Source organism: Vicia villosa, linkage group LG1 (genome assembly GCF_029867415.1).
Source record: "Vicia villosa cultivar HV-30 ecotype Madison, WI linkage group LG1, Vvil1.0, whole genome shotgun sequence".
NCBI classification, from domain to species: domain Eukaryota; kingdom Viridiplantae; phylum Streptophyta; class Magnoliopsida; order Fabales; family Fabaceae; genus Vicia; species Vicia villosa.
In genome coordinates this window covers 185,713,614-185,719,461 of record NC_081180.1, presented here as the reverse complement: position 1 = coordinate 185,719,461, position 5,848 = coordinate 185,713,614, and the positions used below count along the sequence as shown (strand labels likewise).

General features: G+C 35.3%; 1 pseudogene; it reads right to left on the bottom strand.

Annotated features, from left to right (window-relative positions):
• Window positions 1–1,432: 1,432 nt before the first annotated feature.
• LOC131661106 (uncharacterized) lies at window positions 1,433–3,178 on the bottom strand (annotated as a pseudogene).
• Window positions 3,179–5,848: the final 2,670 nt, after the last annotated feature.

Genomic DNA, 5,848 nt, shown 5'->3' with positions numbered 1-5,848 from the left:
TTATGTTACCGTTTTTAGTTCTTTGTGTTATATTATGTTGGTATTTCTAGTGTGTTTCAGGTATTTCCATTCCACTAAGCATGCATGAGAAAAGAATAGGAATTGGCGAAGAAATGAGAAAAAATTGGATTCTGGCAGAAAAGATAAGAAATTTTCGATACAGAAGACTATGGCCCTCGCCACTACTTTTGTGGCCCTCGCCTTGTATAAAAGTAAGTGTGGCCCTCGCCACACATGTTGTGGCCACCGCCACAACTTTGTTCTCCAGAATTCTGTTTTTACACGTAAGCCAGTTCGTTCAAGCTTAAGTCCACGAAGCCTAGTTCCCCTAGATTATCTCCAGTCAGCTGAGACTTCCCGAATAATTCTCTATGAAGCCACGACTCCTTATTTCTCTCTATGAAAGTTACAACAAGGGCTACAAAAAGGAAGTATAGTAATGAAACAAGTGGTATGCTGACTCATCTAAGTAGATGCACTACTTATGATCATGATAAAACCCAAGCAACCCTAGCAACCAAAAAGAGAAAAACCATTACATAAGGGCAAGTAGTTTGTTCGCCAAGCTATTCTAAATTTGATCAAGAGAAATTTCGAGCGCTACTTGTGAAAAAATTTGTGTGTGCTGAGCTTCCATTTTGTTTTGTGGAGAATGAAATGTTTACAAAGCTATTAATCACCTTGCAGCCTCGGTTTTTTTATCCCATCACGATCTACATTGAGGCGTGATATTTGGGTGCTCTACCTTGAAGAAAAGGAGAAATTAAAAAAAAATCTTGTCAAATTGTGGAAGAGTTTGTTTGACCACTGATACTTAGACTTCAACTCAAAACTTAAGTTACATGAGTTTGACCGTACATTTTGTGGACAGTGAGTGGAAGATGCATAAAAAATAATCAACTTTTGTCAAATCACGGGGCACTTGGGACACTTGATTGGGAAATATGTTGACGATTACTTAAGAAGTTAAGGGTTGAGTCAAATCTTGACTATAACGGTTGACAATGTTTCAGCAAACACCATTATGATTAAGTATCTCAACATAAGGATGGGGTCTTGGAGTAATCTTGTTTTTAATGGGGAATTTGTCCACATGCATTTTTGCACGTGTATCTTGAATTTAATCGTAAAATCATAATTGAAAAAGGATAAAAGTTGCATAAAAAATTCAATTCACTTGTTTTTTATCTTGAAAATATAAGGTATGCTCCTTTTTATTCTTTACATTTATTGAACACTTTATATTTCCTCTTTAATGCATGGAGAAAATTGCATTTTATTAACATAAGGAAAAGTCTAGAGAGGCTCATGAAAAATAGTACAGGGTTTTGAGCGCGAGAGCCAATCTCCACTGAGGAATGTTTTATCACCTTGTGCCAACAAGCCACATTTAATAAAATATATATCATAAAGAGAACTCTAAATTAAACAATTACACATCATAGGAAAATGATGTATGTGTTGTATGTGGTAGTCGATCAGCCAAATAGAAGTACATATGCCCCATAGCTCCAGTGAGAAATTCATTTTTTATATCTGGATTCCATTGTCACAATTTCCCCATCATTAATCTTGATTGAACCTGGTTTTGGATAACATACAGACATTCCAACAGCGTATCCTTCCTCATTTCCTGCTTCATTTCCCGTTCCGTATCTTGGTGTTGATGTACATAATGTCCTTCAATCCTAATTTATTAATCGAAAAAATAAATGACTTAATAAATAGTAGTCATGCATACATTATCACAAGATTAATTTGTCTATTTACAAAATCATGAAAAATAAATATCATTTAAGAAAAAGGTTAAGCCAACATAATGAATTTTAATATAACTCAATCAAATTTATATTCAGCTCTACCTGTCCATATAGTGTTGCATTAACAACACCAGTATGTGCATGAGCAGTGCCGTATAAAAGATAATCACCTTTTTTCATAGGGATGCTTGCTTTCTAAACATGGACAAGGTCACTGCTTTTATTTTCTAGAATAGTATATTCAGTCTGTATCATATTAAAAAATATTTGTTAATCATTTTCTCTGGATGTAAAAGGTAATTAAAAACAATTATCACAAGACCTTAGAACTCAGTTGAGTTTAATTGTACACAAAAATAGTGATTGTTAGTATATTATGATAATAACAAGAGTTTTCTTAAACTTCTTTTTGATTATGACTAAGCTAAATCACATATGCTATATCTTGATCATGATAATTTAATAAACCACGAAATTAAAAAATTAAATAATTTATTTACCATACAATCATGGATTGTTTCAGAACCATTTATTATGACTCGATCAGTGGAATCTAATATATAGAATTTAATTGGAATTTGATGTTTGTCCCAATCAACCCATGTTATTTTGTATTTTAGAGCAAGCTTTCTCCTTGGTGCTTGAAACCCTTTTTTCAATTTGCATTGGAAGTTGTTTTTACAACAAAATACTCCTCCTATATATTTGGAGGTCAATGGCTTTCCATGGATGTCATATGTCGTATTATAAAAATTCACCGGGAGATTAAATTGGTCCCACTAGGTTACTATATCTTTTAAATCTCCAAACATTATCCCGTGAAAAATTAAACTTATATTTTGTTAGTCATGACATTTTAGATTTTGGTAGTCATGAAATTTTTTAAGTTTGTTGTATGCTATTACACTCTTTTCCCTTTAATCATGGTTTTATTTCACTGGTTTTATGGTAAGGTTTTGAATGAGTTATTTGTTGTATAACCTCTTGTCTGTTATCTTGGGACTTGGGTATTGGTTTGTGTTGACAACTGTCAGCGGAAGAGAGATAGAATTTTCCATGGATAAAAAACTATTTGATGTATTCTCAATAATGGAAAAATAAACGTAAAAGAGTACACTCAAAACAATTATGTCTAATCCAAGGGTGTGCATGAGATTCAGGTTTTTTCTTCCAACAAAGCTTTAGAAACAAGAATTGACGAGCTTACTTCTTTAGTGAAACATTTGGCAGTAGGTAAGACTCAAGCATCAAACTTGTGTGGTATTTATACTTCGCCTGAGCACCTGATCGACACATGTCCTATTTTATAAGATGAGTCTATCATTGAGTTGCCTCAAGCTTATGTTGCAAACCTTTACAATGAAGGTAACAATCATAACAGGTATAACACTCCTGACCTGTCCACTAACAAATACCATCCCAATTGGATGAACCCTTCGAACCTTCGATATGGGAATCTGCAGTCTAGCCAACAACAAAACCCTCCCCAAGTTACAACCCCTGCACCTTTCGGACCTTCATTAGAGGATCTTGTCAAGCAAATTGATGTCAACACTCTCCATTACCAAAAAGAACTGATTCTAGCATTCAGACCTTGCAGACACAGATTGGACAACTTGCCACTTCAATGAATGCCATGCAGCAAGCCCAAGGATCGAACCAACTCCTGCCCAAATAGTTGTGAATCCAAAAGACCCTAATGTGAGTGCAATTTCCTTGAGATCCGAAAAATTTGTAGAATCGGACCCAAAAAAAATATAAAAAAATCTTGAGGCAACACCTGAATCTTCTTCACCTGAACCTTCTTCTATTGTGGTAGAAACTGAAAAAATAAGGAAAATGAGTATGTACCACCAGTCCCATTCCCACATAGAGTATTGAAAAATAAAAGGATTAACAAGGGAGACAAAGAAAGAGAGATACCGATTGTATTTTGAAAGGTTGTGATAAACATTCTGCTTCTTGATGTGAATAAACAGGTTCTGAAGTACACAAAGTTTCTGAAAGATTTGTCTACACATAAGAGGAGGTTAAAGGGAAATGATAAAGTCAACTTAGGAAGAAATATTTTTGCTTTCATTCAGCCCAATCCATCATCTGAAATTGTTTCTGCTCTAACTCAGGTCTTGCCACAACAGTGCAAGGATCTGTGAACTTTTGCTATTCTTGTACCATCGGGGATAGTAAATTCGAGAATTGCAGGCTTGATTTAGGAGTGGGCATTAATTTTATGCCTACTTCTGTTTATAATAACCACAATCTTGGTCTTTTATAGCATACATGTTTAATCATTCAGCTGGAGAACGGAAGCAATGCCCGCGCCACCAGAGTAGTAGAAGATGTCCTTGTTCAACTCTTCACTCTTCAATTTTAATTCTATGCTAACAAAACTGTATGTAAACAAATTTTAAATATTAAAGAAATGCAATTTATGAAGACCAATCCACTAAATATATGAAAATTACCATTTAAATATCCATATTTCATTTTCTTAAAATTTATACTAAATCAATAACACTTTTAAATAGAACCTATGAAGCGCTAAATGAAGTATACGAAGCGCTTGAACCTCACTTTCTAAATTTCAAGGAATCAACCACTCACTCCTAGAATGGTTGCTACATTCTTGGAATACTCTGTTTCAGACTTCTAGAACTATAAATACATTAGTATAATGATATTGAGTGTACAATTGGCGTCCACTGTGGTTCCCCGATAAAATTGGCCTCGGCCAGCCTCACAACGTTCAACCAGATTATTGTCTTTGTATTTATCCCACATCATGGTGAACAAGAATACGACTACTCTGGCAACCGAAGAATATGACAGCGTTGGAAGTTTCATATTGGAGATGCTCGCTTCTATGGACGACCTCCGTCGCCATAACCAAACCTTGAAAGATAATGTTCTTCATATTCACCAACGCTAGTATAAAACTGATATGGTGGATGAAATGGAAGTATTGGATTCCCAACCCACTATCTGACGATATATGGGAGGTTCCCGTCCAAGAGAACTTTAAGCCTCCATTGTTGGCTAAGTTCGATGGGTGCATGGATCCATATAAGCATGTAGCCTCCATCAGCATTCAAATGGCCATTAATAATGGGGCATTTGAGTCCCTGAAGTGCAAGCCATTGTCCGAAACTTTTATGGATGCAGCTGTCATACCCCAAAATTTGCCCTCCCATATTCCATTCACAATGATGCAAAGCTCAAGGTTTAGTCCCAAAGATCACTCACTCCAAAGTCCAAGATGATCCATAGTCAAAGCTTCCCAATTTTGGTCAACATCAAGTATGTGAAGTATAACTATCATTTGATCAAGGATTGATCATGATTCCATTAATAGAAACTCAGAGATGAACAAATACAAAAAGGTTCAAATTAGGGTTTCTTAGGAGAAAGTCAACCCAACTTTGACTGGGCGTAACTTTCACATGGAACATCAAAAATTCCCCACTCAAAGCCTATGTTGAAGGAAATTGGATTACCTACAAATTTGTCTCTCACAAGCCAGGGCTAGAAATGATTCATTTGAGAGATACAGTGCAAAAGATTACAGGTCCTTTTCAGGCATCCTCCAAAAGCAGTTTTTTGTCAAAGGGGATATGATCAAGATAAAAGCCCCAAATGAAAAATATGTTCCAAAGTGGCTTGTAGAGGATGTAACACCCCAAATTCTACCCAAAAATATCATGCGAGAAATCAGAGTATTTTAAAAACTATCAACAAGCATTTGGGATATCACATTTACTTCCTATAAACAACTCATAAACAGATACATAGCACTTTAATCTCAGAGAAGCACAAAACAACTTATAACAGCTCTTAGACAAACCAACTTCATTTTAATATGCAGCGGAATCATAACATTCGAATTTATAAACAAATCATCTTATTTAATCGGAAACAACTTCAAACATCATAGTACTTCTCATTATCCAATTTGGAACTCAACAACTAAAACATGAACAACATAGAAACAACAATATAGACAACCCCCGAGTGCTACGTATCAGAGCGACACACCAACCAGATACGATGAATCTACAAACTTCCACAGTTATACTTGAGTACCTGCCCAT